The sequence below is a fragment of the Pongo abelii genome, chromosome 19 (genome assembly GCF_028885655.2).
Source record: "Pongo abelii isolate AG06213 chromosome 19, NHGRI_mPonAbe1-v2.0_pri, whole genome shotgun sequence".
NCBI classification, from domain to species: Eukaryota; Metazoa; Chordata; class Mammalia; order Primates; family Hominidae; genus Pongo; species Pongo abelii.
The window spans coordinates 41,952,260-41,976,129 of record NC_072004.2 but is presented as its reverse complement, the minus strand read 5'-3'; the positions used below and the strand labels follow the sequence as shown (position 1 = coordinate 41,976,129).

At 44.0% G+C, this 23,870-nt stretch overlaps 1 long non-coding RNA gene across 1 annotated transcript in view; it reads left to right on the top strand.

The window, feature by feature from the left end:
• Window positions 1-23,514, top strand: part of LOC129051068 (uncharacterized) — a 78,498-nt gene extending 54,984 nt beyond the window's left edge. Inside the window, exon 7 of the long non-coding RNA XR_010138219.1 lies at window positions 23,203-23,514. This is a non-coding gene — a long non-coding RNA (uncharacterized LOC129051068). The remainder of the gene's footprint in view (window positions 1-23,202) is intronic.
• The last annotated feature ends 356 nt before the right edge of the window (window positions 23,515-23,870 follow it).

Below are 23,870 nucleotides of genomic sequence, written 5' to 3'. Positions count from 1 at the left end.
CAATGCACCTTGTTTCGCCTCCCAAAGTGCTGGGATTACAGGCGTGAGCCATCGCACCTGGCTCTGACTTGGTTTCTAGTTCTTTCTCCAGTCAATGACTTGCCACAGAGTCTCAGTTACTTGTTTTGGCCTTGGCATCCTCGGATTTTCTGGATAATCAGCAGAGATGCTTGTAGAGCCACTTGGCAAAGTTTTGACAGGTTTTTTTTTTTCTTGATACATAGTCTCACTCTGTCACCCAGGGTAGAGTGCTGTGGCGTGATCTCTGCTCACTGCAATGTCTGCCTCCCAGGTTCAAGCAATTCTCCTGCCTCAGTCTCCTGAGTAGCTGGGATTACAGGTGTGTGCCACCAAGCCCAGCTAGTTTTTATATTTTTAGTAGAGACGAGGTTTCACTCTGTTGGCCAGGCTGGTCTCGAACTCCTAACCTCAAGTGATCCACCCACCTCAGGCTCCCAAAGTGCTGGGATTATAGGCATGAGTCACCATGCTTGGCCTGGGTTTTTTATTTCTACATTTTCAGAACCCAAAGTGGTGCTGCCTGACACATGGTAGGCACGCAGCACAAGTTTGTGGTGTGCATGAATAAATGAACCAGTGACCATTCAGGTGTGGAGGAGACTCATAGTACCTGTAGCCCTGCCCCTTAGGCATTCCTTTCCTTGGTCTTCAAAGGGTCCCTTACTCTGTACCTGATGTCATCAGCCAGGACAAAGAAAGCAACTTTGGCACAGATATCTTCTGCTTGAGGGAAGCCCATTGTGTGAACACTTACACTTACAGGAATGTTAAATTATGATGATAGTGGTTCTTTTAAATGCACATCTGTGAGGAAAGATAAGCAAGACCTCACCATAAAGTACTCACAGGCATGGGCAGGGCCTGGGGAACACTGTTAAGAGTGCAAACAATAAAGAGCTGTCACAAAAGACAGAAAATGGTTTCTTAAAGTCATAATTATGCTTAAAAAAAAGACAAACTGACATTTTGGTACTTTTCCTTCTAGATGTCCTTCTTTGTGTTTTTTTTTTTTGTAGAGATTGTAACGCATACATATTTGAATCCTGCTATTTTTATTCCACATAACATAAACTTTTGCCCACGTTGTTATAAACTCTTTAGTGACATCAGTTTTAGTTATTGAATAATACTCCATTTATGGATGTACCATAATTTATGTAACCACTCCCTCATTGCTATTCATTTAGTTTCCAATTTCTCCCCTATTATAATCAAGGTACTCTGCTCAGAAGATCTTTGTGCATTAAACTTTTTCCGTATTTTAGATTATTTCATAAAGATAGGTGATCAGGAGTCAAATGCTCGGTCTCCGGGAGTGATAGTCTTAAGATTCTTTTCTGAAAAAATTTTTTTTAATAGAAAAATTTTTATATTTAAGATTCTTGAGAATATATTATTGTTAATTTGAGAAATTTTCTCATTGTTCTTCAGAATCCAGGCTCTGTATTCAGACAAGTGGTGTGCAAACGCTTGTTCTGGCATTTACAGTATGGACTTGGCCACCTTGGTTGACCTTCCTAAGTTTCAGTTCCTTAGCTATCAATTGAGGATTATGACTGCACCCTCCTCATGGGACTGTTGTGAAGATGAACAAATAAGACAGGCAAAGCTCAGTGCTTGGCACAGAGTGTGCTCCCCACATATTAGCTAGTACTAATTTGCTTATCTTTGGTTATCAATGAGGAAGGGCCTTTTCACTTATGCCTATTGTCTGTTTACCTTTCTGTGTGTGTATGTGTGTCTAAATTAAGATATATGGTTTTAAGGTGAAAAATGAAATCATAAGGGACTATTTATTAGGTCAATTAGCAGGCATATAGCTCTTTTTTCCCCCCTTTTAGAAAGGGTGCTGCCCAGGCTGGCCTGGAACTCCTCGGCTCAAGCGATCAGCCTCCGAAGTAGCAGAGACTACAGGTGCACACCACCGTGTCTGGCAAATATAGCTCTTTCTCAGGGTTCATCTGACCTCAAAGAAGAGCAGATACTAGTGCTGTACAGTTTCTACCCAGCATTTCTCCTTTGGGCTAGTTTTGGAATCTATCATAAGACTTATCTTTCTCTTTTAATGTTTAAGACTAACTACATTCTTGAGTATGATTTTTATTGTGTGAAGAGATCCTGCGGGAATACATTGCCAATTGTGGAACAAATTCAGAGACAAAACTAGATTTGATTTCCAGAAATCTGTAGTACTGCCGACCTCTCTAAGAGCACATTTCTCAGCAAAGCAAGAACTCCCAGGGCAAGAATCCTGTCCGCTGGGGACAGCTTTAGCCCCTTAGGAGCACAGAGCAGTCCGAGCAGCCGCTGCAACTTCCCCTCCCACTGACGGCATCTATAAATCCATTTCCTGTCTTGTAATTATGTCTCATGTGGTAATTAGTCCTTTATATAAATGAAGCCAAATTTCCGTGTGTAATGGACTGAAGCCCAAGTGTATGCGAAGACTTGAAATGCAGCTTTGGCAGGAGGGGGGCCTTTGAGATCTCCTTGGGGGCAGGGAGGAGATACCTCTGTGTGAGGAGTCTACACTGTGCCAGGCACTGTGCTGGTACTTTGCATGCACCATTCCATACCCTCCTCACACTGATCCTTCCTTCCGGGCACCTTTGCCTTTGCTTCTGTTGTCCAAGGCCAGCTTCTGTGCACTCTTCAGGTAGAAAATCAAAACCATCAGTGGTACTTAGATGAACACGTGACTCTACATGCCAAAGGCTCTGCGGGGTATAAGGAAGGAAGTGCTGTAGGAATCAGCCAAGGACAGCACCCCTGAAGCCTTGTTCCTTCCTGGAATTTCACGTGGACCACTGACCCTTCACAGCCCTGAATGTGCACAGGCACGTGTGGAGCCAGCATCAGGGTGGGGCTTCAGGATGCCAGGAGCCCAGAAACCAGCGCAGGCACCCAGCTGTGGGAGGAACATTTGAAATATTGCTGCAGCCCTTGGGAGGACAAGACAGGGACACAGAGGCAGAGACAAGGATGAAGGGGGCAGTTGGAAGAGGTGGGTGCAGGCTTATGACCTTGAAAAGGGAATTTGGGACAGTGAAGAACGAGGCCACATGTCCCTTTATCTCATCTCCCCCTATCTTCTTTCTTTTTTCCTTTCACTTTTCTCAGGCATCTCCTTCCCATAATCAGGCTGCATTTGCCGGGGGTGGAATTCACGATCTTTTAGCTTGGACAGAGAATTAGAGGGGGCAGTGAACACAAATTGTCAGGAAGGCTAAGAAAACAGTAGGGAGGACATTGGATTAGCCTTGAATCTTTGAGCAGGCTACTTAGATGCTGCTAAGTCCCTTGGGGTCCTGATCTCTAAAATGGGGATAATAATTGATGTCTTGCACACCTCACTGGACTGAGGAGGAAGTGGAATAGACTCGATTTTGATTCAAGGGAATGTCTGACTACATACTGGTTTTTCAGGGATGTGCCTGGGGAAATACGTATAAATGCATGTTTATATGTAAGTATGTGCACATTGCCCATTCCACACACACATGGTCAACTGAATGTATGTCTTTTTGTCTTTTAGGAATTTAAAACCACCACGTGTAATAATAAGTACTTACTACTCATTAACCACTTACTCTATGCTAGACCCTGTCTCAGCTCTGTACATATATTTCTTATTTAGTTCCCTAAATCCTATGAGGTAGGTATTATTAGTCTCATTTTACAGAAGATAAAACTGAGGCACCAGATTAGGATGATCACTCAAAGCTATGGACCTAGTAAGTGTTAGAGCTGGAACTTGAAACAGGCTTGAATTTCTTAATCTTTTGTCTTAATTGCTATGTTGTTTCTAAGAATCTGGGCTTTTCTTTACATCTATAGGCAAACACTTTTGGACTCAGACTCAAATACCATTGCCCCAAGGCAGACTCCCACTTTCTCGTCTCCAAGTGGCTCTGATACAAAGTGATCTAATGCTTGAAATGAGAAAGTCTTTGAGGGTGTGCTGTGACTTTCATCTCTGCAGAGCCCCAGGATGTTTCTCCAGCCCCCTTCTCAATATGCAGGGAAGAGAAGCCTTAGCCAGGCTTCAGGCTCGGGACAGCAGTGTCAGGGGCTCTGCGTAGAGGGTGGCCCTTCTAGAAAGTGGCTCTGGGATGGCTGCTTGTGGACAGGATCCTGCTGCCTCTCTCTCTTTCCTGCCTAGTGAAAGCTCTGGGCCCTTGTGCCTTCTCCTTTAGCTTCTTCTTCCTTCCTGAACTGGTGCCCTCTGTTTCTAATTACATGGAATTCTAGAGGGGTTCACTACAAGTCCAGCTTCCGTGCGAGCAAAAGACCCTTCTCCATTTTTGCCAGCGAGTTGGCAAGAGCTGTAGAGTAGGAGTGATGCGGTAGGCTGTAGAGCCATGGGTTCAAATCTTAGCCCTTGGCTATGTCACTCAACTTCTCAGGCCTTCCTTTTCCTCCTTTTTTTTTTTAAAGAAGGGGGCTATAACACCTATATTATAAGGTTGTTGCTGGTATTAAATTAATACGTAGAAAGAACTTGGGACAGTGCTTTATTAAGTGCTCAGTAGCTCTCATTTTTACCCCATGTCAGATGCTTCACTAGGTGCTGTGTGCACACAATTCTCATTTAGATCTCACAACACCCCAGTTAAGTAGATGGCAATATGATCTTCATTTTACAGGTGAGGAAACCAAGGCTCATGGAAGTTAGGGTCACATAGCAAGTAAGTAAGAGAGCTAGGATTCAACCAGGACTGCCTGACTTCAAGGCTTATTCTCTTAATCTCTTTATCACACTTCAGGTCTCTCAAAGGCCTCCTTGTAAAGAAATTCCCACATATCTTTCTCATCTCTTTCTGGGACTTCCTAAATAAAACCCCTGGAGTCCAAGGGTAGCTGCAGCTATCTCAGGTCACGTGATGAAAGGTGGGGGCAGTGTGGTGCTGGGTGACCTTGTGGTGAGCTGGACCCTATGATTGCCAGAGTCTGCCCCAACACGAATGCCGGGGACTAAACTGACTGGTAAGGAATTCCCGTCCTCCTGGGGTGTCTGGCAGAATCAAGATGAGGTTTGAAGGGTCTTCAAGGAGTGAGAGCAGACAAGGTAAAAATAAACTTTCACATTAATCCATTATCCTAATGATCGTCCTAAAGATAAGCTTGATCAGATATGAGCATTGCTGAGATTGATTTGCCTAAAATAAGGATCTCATTTGCATTTTTCTGATTTTCCCCTACTTCATTTAGCCATATTAAAAGACAGCTGCAGCTCTCAGCAAGGACAACCAGTTTGAAAGATATGGATATTGCCTACATGTATTTATGGTGCTTAGGATCCTCCCCACCCACCTGTGTGTGCTATAATCTCTTTGACAGAGGAGAGGAGGGCAGATTCAGGAACCTCAAGGTGATAGCTCTGGCTTTCCTTTGATCACATTTTAAAACTTACATATTGGTAGAACTAAAGACTCTGCCTGGGTGGAAAGGATTGAAGAAGATCCCAATAGTCTAGAGTCTAAATTAGAAAATTTAATTTCACATATCTCTTTCATTAATTATTCATATCAGCCCTAAGAGATAGCTAGGGCAGGCATTTTTATTCCCATTTCACAGATGAGGAGACTGAGCTCTGGTGAGGTTAAGGTATACACTTTAGGCTATATGCCTTGCCAACAGTGTCTAAGATCCCTTGACTCCCATGCCTGGGCCGCAGACCTTCTGACTTCTAGGCCAGGGTTCTCTGCTATTGGACCTAGATGCCTGGTAACAGCTCTGGGAAGAACCACTTGTCTCAGAGGGAAAGACTCGATCCTGGTCTTACAGGCAAGACCACACCCTTTCATCCATTTGACCTCCAAAGGTTGATTCATGGAGTAGACAAGGCCAGTGAAAATATCCATGAGCTGATGAGAAATGTTTGTGTGTGCTTCTTGGCAGAGCTGACCGTGGACAATAAAAACCCATAAGGCCATTGCTGCTAAGCTTCAGAGAGATCCCACTGATCCTTTTGCTATCTTCAGCCTGAGGGCTAGTCAGGTGGATTACATTTGGAGTGGGAAGAACTTGGAATGTGGGATCAGAGTCATGGATTGAGTCCTGGCTTTGCATTAATGTCAGCTGGTGTTTATAAAGGTGCCCTCTGTGAATAATTTATTATGTTATTTAATGTAGTACATTAGTGTTTAAATACATTATTTAATACATTTATCTAGTACATTATTTCACTTAATCCCACAGCACTCCCATGAGGTGATACTAATGTCATTGTCCCCATTCCATGGATAGGAAAAGAAATTCATAGACATAGAGGGTAAATAACTTACCCAAGCTACTCAGGCTTGTTCTCTGTAATTCTAAATCTTATTATTATTTTTTTAATTTTAGCTGCTGCTTCTTCTTCTTCTTCCTCTTCTGTTGATACAGTCTTGCTCTGTTTAATTTTAGTTTCCTCCTCCTCCTCCTCCTTCTTCTGCCTCCTTCTTCTTCTTTCTTCTTCCTCTTCTTCTTTTTCTTCTTATTCCTCTTCCTCTTCTTCTATTGAGACAGTCTCACTCTGCTTAATTTCTTCTTCTTCTTCCTCTTCTTCTTCTCTTGAGATAGTCTCACTCTGTTTAATTTCCTCCTCCTCCTCTTCCTCTTCCTCTTCCTCCCCTCGTCCTCCTCCTCCTCCTCCTCCTCCTTCTTCTTCTTCTTTTTCTTCTTTTTATTCTTCTTCCTCTTCCTCTTCCTCTTCCTCTTCTTCTCCTTCTCCTTCCCCTTCTCCTTCCTCTTCTTCTGAGACAGTCTCACTCTGTTGCCCAGGCAGAAGTGCAGTGATGTGATCTCTGCTCACTGCAACCTCCACCTCCTGGTTCAAGTGATTCTCCTGCCTCAGTTTCCCAAGTAGCTGGGATTACAGGTGCATGCTGCCATGCCCAGCTAACTTTTGTATTTTCAGTAGAGATGGGGTTTTGCCATGTTGGCCAGGCTGGTCTCAAACTCCCGGCCTTAAGTGATCCGCCTGCCTCAGTCTCTCAAAGTGTTGGGATTACAGGCATGAGCAATTGCACCTGGCCTTTTTTTTTTTTTTGTTTAAGATAATACATTTACTTGGGTCCAAATTCAAAAGATACAAAAAATAAAACAGTAAAAAATCTCCTTCCTACTCTTGTCCCCCAGCCACTAGTCTACCCTCCTGGAGGCAAACAGTTTTAGCAGCTGCATATGTTTTCTTTCAGAGATTTGTTATAAGTATATAAGCAAATAGGCAAGTATATTGTTCCTACTGTTTTTATATGTGTGGATGTATAAATCCCTTTGAATTGAATTGAAGAGGCGTGGCTAAAGTTCTCCATATAAGACAATAGTATGATTTGGGTAATAATACAAAAGCAGTGTCTTTAGTTAAACATGCTCTATTCTTTAAATTTTCTGAACTTTGCTCTTGTTTTTTCCTCAGTACAAAATGCTTGACTCCTAACTCACACTCCTCACCTGCCAAGCTCCTCGACACCCTTCAGGATGCGGCACAGACGTCATCTCCTCTCCAGCAACATTCCTCAACCAGCCCCTCTCCCCCTTAAAGATGATTCATTTCCTCCTTTGTATTCCCACATTTTTCACATTATGTAATACTTATTTTTTAAACTAACTGTATTCCTAAATAGCCTGATATGTCCCAGGAGGACATTCTTCATTCAACATACACACACGCACACATACACACACATACATGCATGCACAATGTATCTATATACATACATATACCATATATACATAATGTGTATATATTATATACATTATATAGAGATATATACACACACACACACACATACTATATATATATAATGTATATACACTTGTTTGGTGAGGGTCTGCTCTTGGTTTTTTTTTTTTTTTTTGAGACAGAGTCTCACTCTGTTGCCCAGCCTGGAGTGCAGTGGTGTGATCTTGGTTCATTGCAGACTCTGCCTCCCAGGTTCAAGTGATTCTTCTGCCTCAGCCTCCTGGGTAGCTGGGACTACAGGCACACACCACCACGCCCGACTAATGTTTGTATTTTTAGTAGAGACAGGGTTTCACCATATTGGCTAGGCTGGTCTCGAACTCCTGACCTCGTGATCCACCCACCTCAGCCTCCCAAAGTGCTGGGATTACAGGCATGAGGCAACGTGCCCAGCCAGTCTGCTCTTTTTAGTTTTGGTGGCAGCATATTAAATACACCAGTCTGCACCTTGCTTTCTAAGAACCTTTTATTGTAGGAAAATTTCACACATACACAAAAGTAGAAAAAACAGTGTGAACCCCCATATAGCCATCAACCCACTTCAACAATGATGCACACTCGGCCGATCTTTTTGTATCTTCACTTCCTCTCCCTCTCCCCCTGATTATTTTAAAGCAAATCCCAGGCATCATATAATTTCATCTATTAATTCTTCAGCATATATTTCTAAAAGAAAATTACCTGAGAAAAAACACACCTCTACACATGTAAAAGAAAACAATAATTCTTTAATACCATAAGCTACCTAGTCAGCATTCAGATTTCCTTGATTTTTTTTCTCTCTCTCTCAACAAATGCTGTTTTGTTTGAATCAAAATTTAAGTAAGGTCCACACATTGCATTTGGTTACTTCCGTTCCTTTTTATCACTAACAACACTCTTGGAGATGATTTCCTACCAGAACATAAAGAACTACTTTATTCTTTTTCCTGTTGCAGAGTATTCTTTGTATGAATGTCCTAGAATTCATTTAACCATCCTGTTGGTGGATGTGTAGGTCATTTTCAACCTTTTGCTATTGCAAACAATGCTGCATTGAATAACTTGTAAGCATGCCATTTTGCATATGTGGGAGTATATCTGCTAGTTAAATTCTTGGAAGCGGAATTTCTGGGTGAAAGGATATGTGTGTTTGTAATTTCAAAGATTATTGCTAGATTGACTTCTCAGAGGTTGTACCCATGTAACTGATAACAGCCACCAGTCATGTAGGTGAGACCCTTTTTTCCTGTACCCTCCTCAGAAGCACCATCCCATCTCTGGCTTCTGTCCATGCAATTCCCTTTCTCTAGAAGGTCCTGTCTCACCTTGTCAGTCTGGTGAATGCTTATTCTTCAAGGCTCAGGTCAAAGGCCCCATCATAGCATATATCCCACTGGGTACTCTTTATGACATCTCTCCTCCATTGCACAGTTAGGTCCTTGAGGGTGCAGACCAAGGCACACAGTAGGGGGCCTCCCTAAATTGGTCTAGAGAGGTGCTGAAGGACTGAGAGACTAGGGCATAATCTCTAGGTCTTGTTCCAGTGGGAGTTTAGGGACTTCTGCTCAATTTCCTTGGATGGAGCAAGCCGAGTCATGGGCGCATCACCCACTTTTGGAACCCTCTGACCCCTAAGTATTGGAACCCAGAAAAAAACCAAGTGCTACATTGGCCAGCCCCAGACGCCTGCAACAGATGGCATGGCATGGCTGAGGCTGGGGGTCTGATTATCCCAGACCCGTACCTCTGTGGATTCTGACCTTTCAAATTGTTTTCTATTTAATCTGGGCTGGAAGACCTTGCTTTTTGTTGTTTTAAAATCTTTGCTCTCTTCCTACTGCACAAATGAAACTGTCATCCTCCAAATTACTATGATCTGGAAGGGCAGGAGTAGAATTAGGCCCCACAAAAGCAAGTTAGGGGCAGGTGGGAGTAATCCTGTGTGCTCGAGGTGGGGGAGGGTGCAGCAGATGGCTCCCCAGGCAAGCCCTAAAAGCCAGGATTAAAAAGTAATTTTCAGCATGCTGAAAATGGGACTGCAGATTTGGGTCACTGCAATTAACTCTTTCCCGGCTGCAGGCAGGGACCTTGGAGCTGAGAGGAGTTATCCTGCCTAGGGGAGCTGCCAGGTGAAAACCCCCTTGGTTTCTCCTCCTTAGGCCTCAGGGAGAACAGCTCCTGGGTCTCTTCTTGAGAATGGAAGTCAGGTCTGCAGGGTCTGCTTCTTTCTGGAGACTAGCTTCCTGCCTCCCCTCTGAATATGGCGTCTGTTGGAGGGAAGTCCCTCCCAAGGCTGTGGGAGGCATTTCACCTCAAGGGATTTGATTGTTGTATCAGAGGCCTAAAGTGGCACCTCATTCTGTTATCAAAAGTACATCAGGCATTTGCCCCACAAAAGATTATGTGCTTTCTTGCCAATTACTTCCTGTACTAAAGAAACTACAGTTTTTACCTCAAATAGAGTTTTTCAGTATCTGTCCCTGTCCCCACTACCCCAACTGCCCAACAAGAATTCCTTTATCTCAAAAGCCAATGCATTAAATTATCTTCCCGGAGGAATGATTTTATTTTTCATTCTTCAACTGTGGGATTGCAACCAACGGGTTTTCCCTTTTCTCTTTGGTTGCCAGGAAACTCGAAGCCTCAAATTCAAAAACTAATTCCATGACACCCATTAATGCATTTTATTTTTCCCCTTATCTTGTTATTCTATTCTAATTCACACATTCTTTGGTTCTGATTTTATTTATCTGTTTATATTGTGCTATATTATTGAATGCATATCCTGTATATCAAATCCTTTGTGCAACTAGGTAGAGTATAAATAAGTAAATGCAGAAATAATTTCATACATAGATTAATTCATTCATCTTTTAAAATGAGCACCTGTTAGGTGCTTAATACTGTCCTTGAATGACTGATAAAATAAAATGCATTTAAACATTTGTCACCTATTATGTATCAGGTATCACGCCTAGGACATTTTATGTCATCTATTTTAATTTATTTCCAACAATAATCTTATGATATAAATAATTACATGAGTTGGAATACATAAAGCATTTAGCCCAGTGCCTAGAAAGTACCAGATAAGTAGTAGCTAGTCTTATTAGGTATCATTATCTTAATTTTAAAAAGGGGAAACTGTGATTCTGAAAGTTTAAGTTACACCATTGCAAGAATTTAATGAAAAAAAAAGTACCAAGAGCATGGTAGATAGTAAGTGTGGCAGACATTTGTTGTCTTTTTGGCTACCCAGAATCCATTGTACCTTATTTCAGTAACAGTTTCTTTCTTTTTCTTTGGGAAACCACTCCATACCACATTTGTAGTTTGTGAGCTCTGGACCAGGCTTCATTTTCACTCCAGGGGGTGAGCAAGTGACTCAAGCATGGCTGACCAGTGCTCTGGATTCCCCTAGCCACAGCCGTTCATTCAGGGGTGCAACTCGTGACCCAGATTGGTCCAAAGTGAAGCCTAGGATTTGTGTGAGTGTTTTGGGGGAAGAGACTGGTTTTCTTTACCAGTGGATGGGAGCTTGACAGTTGATATATGCAGCACATGTATACACAACTGGAGATTAGGTAGCCGCCTTTCTACCCTGAGTAGAAAGCCCACAATGGAGCCAACACCGAAAAAGTGGAGGCTAGAGATGGAGAGAGCAAAAATGGGTCCTGAGGACATTGCTTAGCCCCCTGGAAGTCTACAAGGTCTCAAGCCTTGCCAGAAGCCTATAAGGTCTGTTCCAGGATCATTTGATTGCTCAAACAATAAACTCTTTTTTTTTTTTTTTGCTTAATCCTATTTGAGTTGGGTTTCAGTCATTTACAAGTAAAACAAATCCTAACTTATAAAAGGCATTCAATATGTTACAAAAAGTTTTTTTAGAGACAGGGTCTTGCTCTGTCACCCAGGCTGGAGTGCAGTGGTGCAGTCATGGCTCACTGTAACCTCAAACTCTTGGGCTCAAGGGGTCCTCCTGCCTCAGCCTCCCAAGCAGCTGAGATTACAGTCACGTGCCACCATGCCCAGCTAATTTTTTGTTTATTCTTTGTAGAGACAGGTCTTGCTATATTGCAGGGCTTGTCTTGAACTCCTGGCCTCAGCAATCTGGGAATTCAATCTGGGAGGCCAATCCTTGGCCTCGCAAAGCACTGTGATTACAGGTGTGAGCTACCACATCCTGGCCCTCAATGAATTTTTGCATCTTTCCTTTTCCATTTAATGGACTTGCCCAGTGGCATAGCTAGTAAGTGGCAGCATCAATATTTGAACGCAGTTCTGGCTCAGGAGCCCACGCATATCATGTTCCCTGCCTATAGGAACTCGGATTCTAGTTAAGCTCCCAGACAGAGACAAATGAAACAGGTGGGTGATGAGTCAAGGCGATGACAGTGGGCCATTGGGCAAGTTACCAGCATAGTCCTTCTGGAGTGCCTTCACCCAGCACTCTCATCCCCAGAACCTTTGAAAGGTCTGGGAGAAGCACAGATGCAGATTCGCAGACATGCCAGCTGGCTCTGCGTGTTTCTATGCACGGAGCTGATGCTTCCTCTGCTCAATTAAAGGAGAAAGCTTGCCCAGAGCAGAGGCTGAATGAAACAGACACATCCACACCACTGGACCCTGATTTACCATGTGACCTCTTTGGCTGAGTCATCTCCTCTCCTAAAATGAGCTTTCTCATCTGCAGAATGAAGGTGAAGCTTGACAAATGAGGTGCAAATGAGATCTCATAAATAGTTAGATCAGAAAGTTGCTGCTGGATAGCCTTACCTGAGCAACTGCAGGACTTGATCTCTCCTCTCCAGCATATCTGAGAGTCATCGAGGGTGTTTGTGAATAAGTCCAGTCCTACACCATCTCCACCGCTCTGGAAAGACCCTCTGCTCCTCCAACTCAAGGCCTTGTGTGGCCTGCACTGTCACCACTGACCAGACTGCCCATCTGTAGCACTGCCTGCCTCTGGGTATTAGCATGCTGTACTGCTGCCTTGGACCTCTGATGAGAAAGGGAGGTCCCTTCCCCAGTCCTGTTCTGGTGGAGAGACTCAGTAGGAAGTTGCCTGCTTTTCGTGCCATGGTAAACTTGTAAGGAAAGAGGGACAGACTGTGAGCAATTGGGAGGGTTGGTGTGGCCCTGGATCAGCAAGTTTGGCCACTTTCAGGGCAACTCCCTGCCTAGGGAAGTATACCAAGCTACTCGCAGGAGGACGAATTACAAGTGTGGGAAAGATACTATTGTTACAGGCAGCACATTCGAACAAAATCAGCCTGAGAAGACAGAATTCTGCCAGGGAGTTGCTCATCCAGTTTTGCTCACTCTAGGCAATGGAATCATACCCTTAATAATCAGCTAGGACCTACCCCGTCCAGAAAATAAAGATGACTAAAAGATGGTGATCGTTAATATTTTAAAACTGGCTCTCCAGAAAAAAATGTTTATTATAACTTTTGTATCATTTGTTTATTATAAATTTTTAGATATTTTACAGAGAGAAAGGATGTTGCTATTGACTGAATGTTTGTATCCGCTGCCCCCGCAACCAATTCTTATGTTGAAGCCCTAACCCCCAATGTGGCTATATTCAGAGATGAGGACTTTAAGGAAGCAATTAAGGTTAAATAAGGTTATAAGGGTGAGGCCCTAATCTGAAAGGATTAGTGTCCTTATAAGGGGAGACTCCAGAGAGCTGGGTCTCTCTGCCCACGTGCAAGCGTATGCACACTGAGGAAAGGCTATTAGAGGACAAAAGAGAAAGCGGCCCATCTACCAGCCGGGAAGAGAACCCTAACCACAAACTAAATTGGCTGAAGCCTTGATCTTGGACTTCTGGCTGCCAGAATTGTGAGAAAATAACTTTTTCTTGTTTAAGCCACCCAATCCATGATATAATACTTTGTTATGGCCGTCTGATTTGACTAATACAGATGTGAAGCACCCAAATTACAAAGAAGAATAAACTATACAATGCTTTATCATAAATTTCTCACAGCCAACTGATTCTCACAGTGCTTTTGTTGACCTTTGTTGAAATCTTGTTTCCCCAGCCATAACTATGGTTTCAATTCAACCATGATTTGACAAAATCAGACTATGAATCAATGCTATCCAATTTGCCAAAGAAGGACTCACATCATTAACAAATGAGGATAATTCCAACACGAATGTCAGTTGATAGTTTCATTTCCATTAAGGAGTCAAATGAAAGAAAAACAACAAACGTGTATCGGAATTTCATTTGTTAGTCAATGACAGTGACTTCTTTGCTGAATCAGGTGGTAGTATTTGAAAGCTGGAAGAATATTGCCTTGATTTTTTGGTACTAGTCACAATATAACAGTTACAGACACAACATGATTTTAAGTTTAATCTGCAGTATTAACATTTTCTCCATCATTATCTGAAATCAATACAATCAACAATTTCCATGGTGTAAATTCCACCGTGGCTGATTTCAACCTACCAGTGGTAAGTCATCGAATGTGGAGTGGAGAAGAGGAGATACGCCATCATATAATCTTTTCATCACATACATACAGTAGATGTAAATAACCTTAAGAGCAGAGATGATAATAAAATATAGTAAAATAATTAGGAAGTGAGGAGTACTAAGTATCTTTGTTTTTAATGTAATTTATTTTGTTAAAAGTATATATAATTTAATTTGTAATGATGGCTGTGTTTAATAACCAGCTTGCAAAATTCCTGAAAATTTAACAATTAGCTCTTTCGAGCTGGTATCAGCTAGCTCCAGCACTCCACTGTCAAGTAGAGTTGTGCCTGGCTCAAACCAAACTTGGCAAAGAGAACTAGATAACCAGATCAATTTTTCAGCCTACTAATACCTAATGAACTCTCTCTTTAAGAGCTGGGGGGCAGGGTCTCTCTATGTTGCCCAGGCTGGTCTCGAAATCTTGAGTAGCTGGGATTATAGGCACCAGCCTCTGCACCCGACTCCTAATAAATTTTTAAAGCCAGATCCTCTTCCTTAAGTGACATGATTAGCCATGTGGCTGAGGGAGTAATTCTGGGCCTCTGTGGATCCTCTAGGACAGTGCTTCTTAAAGTGTGATCCTTGGACCAAAAACCTCAGCATAACACTAAGTTTTTTTAGAAATGCACATTTTAGGGCTTGCTGCCAACCTGCTGAATCAGAACCTCTGAGGATAGGGCCCAGCAATCTGTTCCTGATGTTTCTGGTGCCTGTTTCAGATGCATCATCAGGTTTGATGTTCCTTTCTGAGGACTATAGTTTGAGCAGCACTGCTTTTGGATGTATCCCACATTGTTCTTGCCCCATGCTGTGGGCAATAGAGTGTAAGCTTTCATGTTCAGAATGCTTGTTACTGCTTCCAGGTGTGCTCAAAGTACAGTGGTTAGGAAAGAGTTTTCATCAATCCGTCCTTGTGCAAGGGTTCACCTCCATCCAATGGGCTTGCAAGATGATGGTAAGGTACAGGTGCTCCTGGAAGTCTCACTGACTCTAGGGCTCAGAACTTACGTCGTCTTTGTGCAATCGGTATTCTCCTGCACTGTGAATATAGCAGAGGCAGTTTAAATTGCTTTCCGTCGGGAAAGGGGCTTTCTACTTGGATTGTGAGCTCAGTGCAGGTGCTCCATTTGTTCGGTCTTTTGACACTGACTCTGACATAAAGTTAAACAATCTTCCTTTTCTATAAATTAGCTGAATCCATAGAAATCCTGGGTCAAATGGGCTTAAACAATAAGTCATTTTATTATTTTCCATAACTGAAGTCAATAGGCTTTGGGGCTGGTTGGTTTAGAGGCCCAGCAATGGTATCAAGGACCCAGGTTCTTTTCATCTTTCTGGTATGCCAGCGCCCATAGTGGTCCACCCTCCAGTTGCTGGCAAGATGGCTGCAGTGGTTCCAGTCATCACAGCCAGAGAGTACAAAGTCCAGAGCAGGGAGCTCTTACCTGGGCTCCACAGACAAACCCGGAGAGCCACGAACCTGAGTGGGAGAAAGAATTATACCACTAACCTCTAACTGAAATGTGGCATTTTCTTCAATTATGGATGCAGGCAACATCTATAGTGGTAGTAGTGTACTGTGGCTTTGCCACCAAAATAAATCATATGTATTTTCATATAACATTACAATTATGAATATATCATAAAATATCATTTATACGCAATCCCACTTTGAAATTGTAGTAGTTATTAGACCTACCATTAAATATTGATATTGAATGTGTTAATAAAGTATCACATATATTATTACACCACAAATATGTTGTTTTAATATTTTAATACATGGTTAAATTATAATTGTTTACATGTAATTTATTTTATATATTTTAAAATATTATTCTAAGAAGCAGTTCATGGAATTCATCTTACCACAAAAGGGATCCTGGCACCACCTCCCCACCAAAAAAAGGCTAAGAATTCTTGGTGTAGAGGAAGAAGACAGACCATCTCCTGCAGTGACTCTCTCTCTTTTTTTTTTGAGAAGGAGTTTTGCTCTTGCTGCCCAGGCTGGAGTGCAATGGCACGATCTCAGCTCACTGCAAGCTCCACCTCCTGGGTTCAAGCAATTCTCCTGCCTCAGCCTCCCAAGTAGCTGGGACTACAGACATGCACCACCACGCCCAGCTAATTTTGTATTTTTAGTAGAAATGGGGTTTCTCCAGGTTGGTCAGGCTGGTTTCAAACTCCTGACCTCAGGTGATCCGCCTGCCTCAACCTCCCAAAATGCTGGGATCATAGGCATGAGCCACCACACTTGGCCTTCTTTTTTTTTTTTTTTTTTTTTGAGGCAGGATCTCACTCTGTCACCCAGGTGGCTGGAGTGCAGTGATGTGGATCTTGGTTCATTGCAGCCTCAACCTCCTGGGCTCAAGCGATCCTCCTACCTCAGTCTTCTGAGTAGTTGGGACCACAGGTGTGTGTCACCACACCTGGCTAATTTTTTATTTTGTTGAGATAGGGTTTTGCCTTGTTGCCCAGGCTGGTCTTGAACTCCTAGGCTCAAGCAGTTCTCCTGCCTCGGCCTCCCAAAGTGCTGAGATTACAGGCATGATCTACCCAGCACACCTGGTCTCCTCCAGTGACTCTCTCTTAAGAGACAAGAAATGTCATAACTCATTGGCCAGAATTGGGTCATATGACATTCTTGAGCCAATCATTGTGAAGAAAAATGAGATATATACTCCCCTTCCCCCACCCCAATCAGTGTGGCAAGGTCAGCTTTCCCTGAGGCATGGGGCTATTTGGGTGAGGGTGGATATCTGAAGACATTGGGGTTCTGTTAGGAAAGAGGAAAGGGAGGCTAGGGAGATAGTCCCTCAGGTGCTATGGGTTAGGAATTGCTCAGGAGTCTGCTTCACCTCCTGCCACATTTAAGAAGGATAAGACTAAGATAGAAGGAACAGCATGTTTTTATGCAAGAGCCTGGGGACAGTAAGGAGGCAGGAGGGGCTTTTTGCCTCTTCAGAAAGTTTTCTAGAGGAAGATATGCGTTAGTTGATTCTTGGAGAATGTGTAGGAGTTAGCCAGGAGAAAGAAGATGAAAAATTGTTCCAGAATGTGGAAATAGTATGTGCAAGGACTAGAGGCATGGAAGAGCATGGCGTGTCCTGAGAACTACTAGTAGTTTAGTATTTGGTAAGAGAAGGGGAGAGTGGTGAGAAAAGAGTCTGGGGGAGGTGGCCTGGGAGCCACCATGAAAGACCTTGGGTACCAAGGTTGGGGTTAGAATTTTATCCTGGTGAACACAAGTGGTTTCTGAGGGGTTTTAAGTACAGCGGTGACATGATTCTATTTGTTTTTCAGAAAGGTCATTGTGGCACTGTAGTGTGGAGAATAGACAGAGAGGAGCAAGACTAAAAGCAAGGGAGACACTTAGGCTCTTGTTCAACCAGGGGAAAGAAGACAGTGTTCTGAACAAAGGTGGTGGCAGTGAAGCTGGAGAAAAGAGCGTGACAGAGCTTAAGAGACTGATTGAATACAGCATGGGGGTGGTGACGAGGGAAATGGGTAAGTCCCAGATAACCCCCATATTTGTGACTTGAGCCAGTGGCAGATGGTGGAACCATTCGCTGAATAGGAGATAGGAGGAGATGCAGTTGGGGGCGAGGAGAGGTCAGAGCAGATGATAAGATCATAGGTTCAGAATTGGACAGATTGTGATATAATTTTGGCTGCCTTTTGTCTTGGTGTTCCCATTTCTTGTATTTCCCCTGAAAGTTCAGAATGGCCACAACTTTTCCATGAGAACCCTGAGGCTGAGGGCCTGAGAGCCCCAAGATCTCTGTGGAAATAGGAAGATGTGGTGGCAAAGGAATGGCACACAGTGATGTAATTTTTGGTCCACTCCTCCAAAGGCTTCCATGAAAACAGTAAAACTGCTCATTCTGTCTCCTAGCATAGCAGCAAATGGAAGCTTTGCAGGAAAACTAAGTTGCATTATAATTATAATGCAACTTAGTATTATAATATAATTATAATAAGGTGTTGAAGACCTTATTGTTTTTGGTCCTGTTCATACAGTGAAACCAAACTCAGCAGAATTCAGGGACTTTTGAATAGATTTGGAGAGTGACTCTGAGCCAGGTGCCTGCCACTTTGTAGAGTAAATTATCAAGGCAGTAAGAGGTTGAAACTTCAGCCTGGGGAAATGGTTAATTGCTTTGCCCTCTAGTTATTATTTTGGTCCTAGCTTACTGTAGAGTATAGCATTTCAAGCAAAGGGCTATAAATTTCATGGTGGGGGGTATCTATTCAGGGGTGCAGCGGAGATGGGAAAGACAAGAAGTCATTGATACTAACCTCTATCATCGATCATGGAAAATACGTGTCTTTTTCAGGCAATGCTGTCTAATACTCCTTGCATTTTGGTTTTTCCTGTGTTCTCGACTCCCCCCATTCACATAAACCTATACATACCCATCAATAAAGTATACACACACGTGGACTCAGTCAGCAATGCCTTAGGCTGGCCGTGGTTTTAGATACCTGTGTGCACACAGGATCCTTAGTCAAGGACAATACCAGGTCCTTTAAAAAGAGGCTCGAGAAAGCAAATTTCTAGAGGAAGTAGAAGGCTGTATTGATTTCACGGGCACTTCCACGTCCACCTCACCCTGTCCCAGGCCCCTTGCATCCGTAACTATTTCTTGATCTCTTGTCCTGGGCTTTATGCTAGGCGAAATGTCCTTAGGAGCTGACAAGCAAAGGCTCTTGGCAGTCACATGACTTTGGCTGTTGGGGGTGGAGGCGGCCGCAGTTGCTGCTGCTGCTTTGGGTGTTACCTGGGTGGGTGGGGTGGCAGAGAGACAGGTGGGTTCTTTCACACGCCGTACATTTGTGAAGGCGTTTTGTGCTTGGGAGCTGTTTGTTTCTTTGCCTTGCAAGCTGTTGGATGCCTCTGCTCAAGCAGAGGCTGATTCCCCAGCACATGGCCCTGCTAAGTGCTGCTTTGGGAAGTACTTTGCTTTCCAGCTGGGCTTGTCACCCCAGCTCTCTCTCCATCCAGCATGTCCTCTCTGGCAGGAAGCAGGCGTGCAGTTTTCTGGGCTGTTCTGATGGGAGCCCAGGGAGGCAGGGAGTGCCTGAAGACAAGGAATCAAGTCAAGGGAGGTCAGCTTTGGGCTGGGTTGGCAGCTGGCTACAGGCTCCAGGGGTTAGAGGGGCCCCTGCCAGTAATAGGAGTGTCATCTCTGATCCATGGGCCCAAGCTGCATGCTGCTGACCTTGTTGGTACCATCTATGGAGTGGGTGGTTATAGCTGGCAGGCTGGTGATCTGCAGATGCACCTGGCCCAATTCAGGCAAGGGTAGAGATACCAAAACAGTGTTTCCCAAACTCTATTCCACAGAACATTGATTCCACGGAAACTAAAAAGGATAAAAGGGTTCAGGGATTATATAAACTGGAGAAACACTGATTTAGATAAAGGCAAACAGATCTCTTTACTGAAAGAGACTTAAAATCCTCAAACTAAAAATGTGCTAACCACACTTTGGGAGACCGAGACAGGCAGATCATGAGGTCAAGAGATCAAGACCATCCTGGCTAACACGATGAAACCCTGTCTCCACTAAAAATACAAAAAAATTAGCCGGGTGTGGTTGTGGGTGCCTGTAGTCCCAGCTACACGGGAGGCTGAGGCAGGAGAATGTGAACCCGGGAGGTGGAGCTTGCAGTGAGCCAAGATCATGCCACTGCATTCCAGCCTGGGCGACAGTGAGACTCCATCTCAAAAAAAAAAAAAAATTGCTAACGAGTGTTATAAATCTTTAGATAGGGATCAGAATATATAATGTTTCCCAAACCTGTTGGACTGTGGAACCCTTCTTTTGGTGTAACAAAAGAAGGTTGTGGGGAGGGTTCCATAGAACACACTTTGGGAAACACTGTCTGATGCTTTCTTACATGCTGAGTTTATGTGATCAGGCTGAGTGCTCAGATCCTGGTACCAGGATGTTGGATTTTGAATCTGGCTATTCATGGGGCTACTCTAAGCCTTTACCTTTGGTGTTTCTTGCAACACCAATCACTGCATATGTCACAGAGAGTCCTTTAGGGACCCAGACCTGTTGATATTAAAATAAGACCTCACCGAGGCAGGAGGATTGCTTGGGTCCAGGAATTCAGTACTAGCTTCAGCAACATAGGGAGAACTTGCCTCTACAAAACCCAAAGCAAACCAAACCAAAACACACAAAAAACAAGACTTAGTTCTTAGTAATCCCCGCACTTTGGGAGGCCGAGGCAGGTGGGTCATCTGAGGTCAGGAGTTCGAGACCAGCCTAACCAACATGGAGAAACCCCATCTCTACTAAAAATACAAAATTAGCTAGATGTGGTGGCGCATACCTGCAATCCCAGCTACTCAGGAGGCTGAGGCAGGAGAATCGCTTAAACCTGGGAGGCAGAGGTTGCAGTGAGCCGAGGTTGCGCCATTGCACTCCAGCCTGGGCACAAGAACAAAACTCCGTCTCAAAAAAAAAAACAAACTGGGTTCTAAAGTTCGCTAGACCTCCTCATCTAAATCCCAGTGTGGCTGTTCGTTGGATGTGGAATCCAGGTAAGTTTCATAACCATTCTGAGGCTCAGTTTCTGGATCTATAAAATGGGGTTAATGATAGTATTCCAGCCTGAGACAATACATACCAAATAGCACATGGCCTGCTTCAAATCAGAAGCTTAATGAATGTCTTTTAAAAAAATTCTGATCTAGAAACAAAGATATGTCAGTGGAGAGGAGGGGCCAGGAAATGCTGTGCACAGTGAACACGGACAGGTGGACAGGTGGATAAATGGAGTGCTATAGTCTGAATGTTTGTGTTCCTCTAAAATTTCTATTTTGATATCCTGGCCCCCAAGGTGATGTTATTAGGAGGTGGGACTTTTGAGGAGTGATAAGGTCACGGAGGTGGAGCCCTTACGAATGGGATTTGTGCCCTTATAAAAGAGGCCTGAGAGAGACCACCTGCTCCTTCCACCATGTGAGGACACAGTGAGAAGGTGCCATCTGTGAACCAGGAAGCAGGCCCTTACCAGAGACTGAATCTGCTGGCACCTTGATCTCATACTTCCCAGATTCCAAAACTGTGGGAAAGACATTTCTGTTGCTTCTCAGCCATGCAGTCTGTGGTATTTTGTTATAGCCACCCAAACAGACTAACACAATGGCATTACATTAGTGCGTCCAGGATGGGTGAGTTGAAGGAAGGAGAGAGGCATAGCATAGAATCCTAGGCAGTAAACACACTTCTAAACACGCCATTTGGAATCCAGAGTCCTTTGACATGCCAGGGTGGTTCTACAACTGGGCTGGGGGCCGGGGGAGGGATCCAGGCCACTGAAAGGCTGGCATCGACATATCAGAGGGAAAGGAAAGATCACTGGCATTTAGGGATGCCTGGAACCTAGTGAGCCGAGCAATGAGGTCACCAATTCACCCTCTGGCTGTAGAGTCCCATCTTGGGAGGTGATTTTTTATCCTAATGGAGGTGGGGAGGCGAGGCAATGAGCAGCAGCTTGTCCTTACTGTGTAAGGTGCTGCCTCCAGGCCAGGCACCAGCAATGTCAGGAAATGATCCGAGGGTTCAAGGTGAGGCCTGAAGTTAGTGAAACCATTTGTGCGGCATGAGGGAAAACAGGGAGGTAGCTGGCTTGTGAGTTATTTAAGGCCATACCCAGCCAGTTTCAAAGAGCATCCTTGTCTATGTTGAACGGCTTCCAGGCCAGTCTCTACCTGGTTCTCTGAGAGGTGATAGGTGAGAAGAGGGGCTGGGAGGGCTGTTTAGTGTGGTCTGCAGCGTGAGCTGCTGCAAGCCCTGGGATGTGTTCTTTCTGGGTGTGGAGAGTGTTTAGATCAAACCAGAAATAGCACCAATAGCCAACTTACAATATGATGAGCCCTTCTGCATACTAATTCACTGAGTCTTTGCAACTTTATTTGTTGGGTGTTTTTATTAACCCCATTTTGCACATGGGAAAACTAAGCCAAGGGACAGGTTGAATAACTTGCTAGAGGTCCTATTAGTATTGAGAACCAGAATTTGAACCCAGGCAGTGTAGCTCCAGAATTTGGATGCTGACCCACTGTGCTATCACGGTATTTAGCAGAAATGGAATTCAGTGATGGGCTAGGTCAGATATATGGGAAAGGAGTAGAGCTCCTTATTTGGCTTGATCTAAGCTCTGGGAGGCAGGGTTATGGTCGGCTGAAGGCTCTGGAGTGATAAGCGGGCCAGAACCAAATATCAGAAGTTCAATTTTCTTGTACACAAAAGTGAGGAACCAGAGGTGGCTCGGATACATTTGACTGAGTAATTTGCTTGTGATCTTTGACAGAGTTTTGCCCCAGCTCCGTGCATGATACTTGGGTGATGGAGATCAGGTTACCTCCTGGCCCTGTGATGGCCCCATAGGCTCCACGGGCAAGAGGATTCTGCTTCCTAGGAAGGAGAAAAAGGAAAAAGCTTATAGTGAAAACAGCACTGGCTTTAGAGCCATACAGGCTTGGCTGGGCTTGAAACCTCACCCTAACTCCCATTAGTTACTCTGTGTAACTTTGAGAAACTGTTTTACCCTCTCTGAGCCTCCATGTCCTCATCTGTAAAACAGGGATAACAATATGTACCTTACAGCATTATTGGGAGGATTAAATAAGATAATGAATACACATTAACAGTGCCTGGGATGTGGAAGCTGTTTGGTTGGTGTAAATTCCTCCCCTCTCCCTGCTTGCTTTCTTCTCCTTCTTTCCTGGGAAAATATGATTTGCTGGGTTTAAAAAAAAAAAAAAAAAAAGCACAAGAGAAAGACATTATAGCTGCAGGGCCTGCAGTCCTCCTCAAATGCCTTGGCAAGGGAGAAGGTTATTTCTGATCCCAGTTGTGCTTGGAGAGGACAAGGGTGCAAGGAGGAGCTGCTGGCCCTGCCTGGCTACCTTTCTGTGGTGGTAATCACTCTGGTGTTGATTCTGCCCCAGGAACTGACACCAGAGGCTGCACGTGCAGGAAAGGTTGGCTGAGGTGGGCCTGAAGGGACAACTGGGAACTCAGGCGGGGAGCTGCATCCGAAAGAGGACTGAGACCAGAGGAGGTAGCCCTGAGGCCATGACGGGAGAGAAACAACAGAATGGCAACTCCCAGCTGGCAGAGAAGGCCACTCTATCTGCAGGAGCCCAGCAACAGGGGGTCTTGGACTCAGCCAACAGCCACCTCCTTCCTCCTCTTGCCTTTCATGAGAAAAGCAAACCGGTGGGTTGTCCCTCTGAGCCACTGGAAAAAATAAAGGCTACAAAGAGAAGACTGGGGGAGTGCATTCATTTATTTTTTCATTCATTCCACTAATACTTATAGAGCACCGCTTCCCTCCACATGTGTCTCAGTCCATGGGCGACTTATGCAGGCCCCACTTCACAGACAGCACACTTTCTAGCAGTATGGGCTTGGTTAAGTTACTTAACTTCCCTGGACTTCAGTTTCTTTAGCTGTATAATGGGTTAGAGGACACCTACTTGGTATATGACAGGCATGAAATGAATATTGTCTCTCTTCCTTTCCCATCTTCTCCTTTCCAAATGTTTGCTGAGGGAGAGAGGACCTGAGGCTCTCAGTACTCATTTGCATGTGGTTTTGTATAAATGTGGGGTGT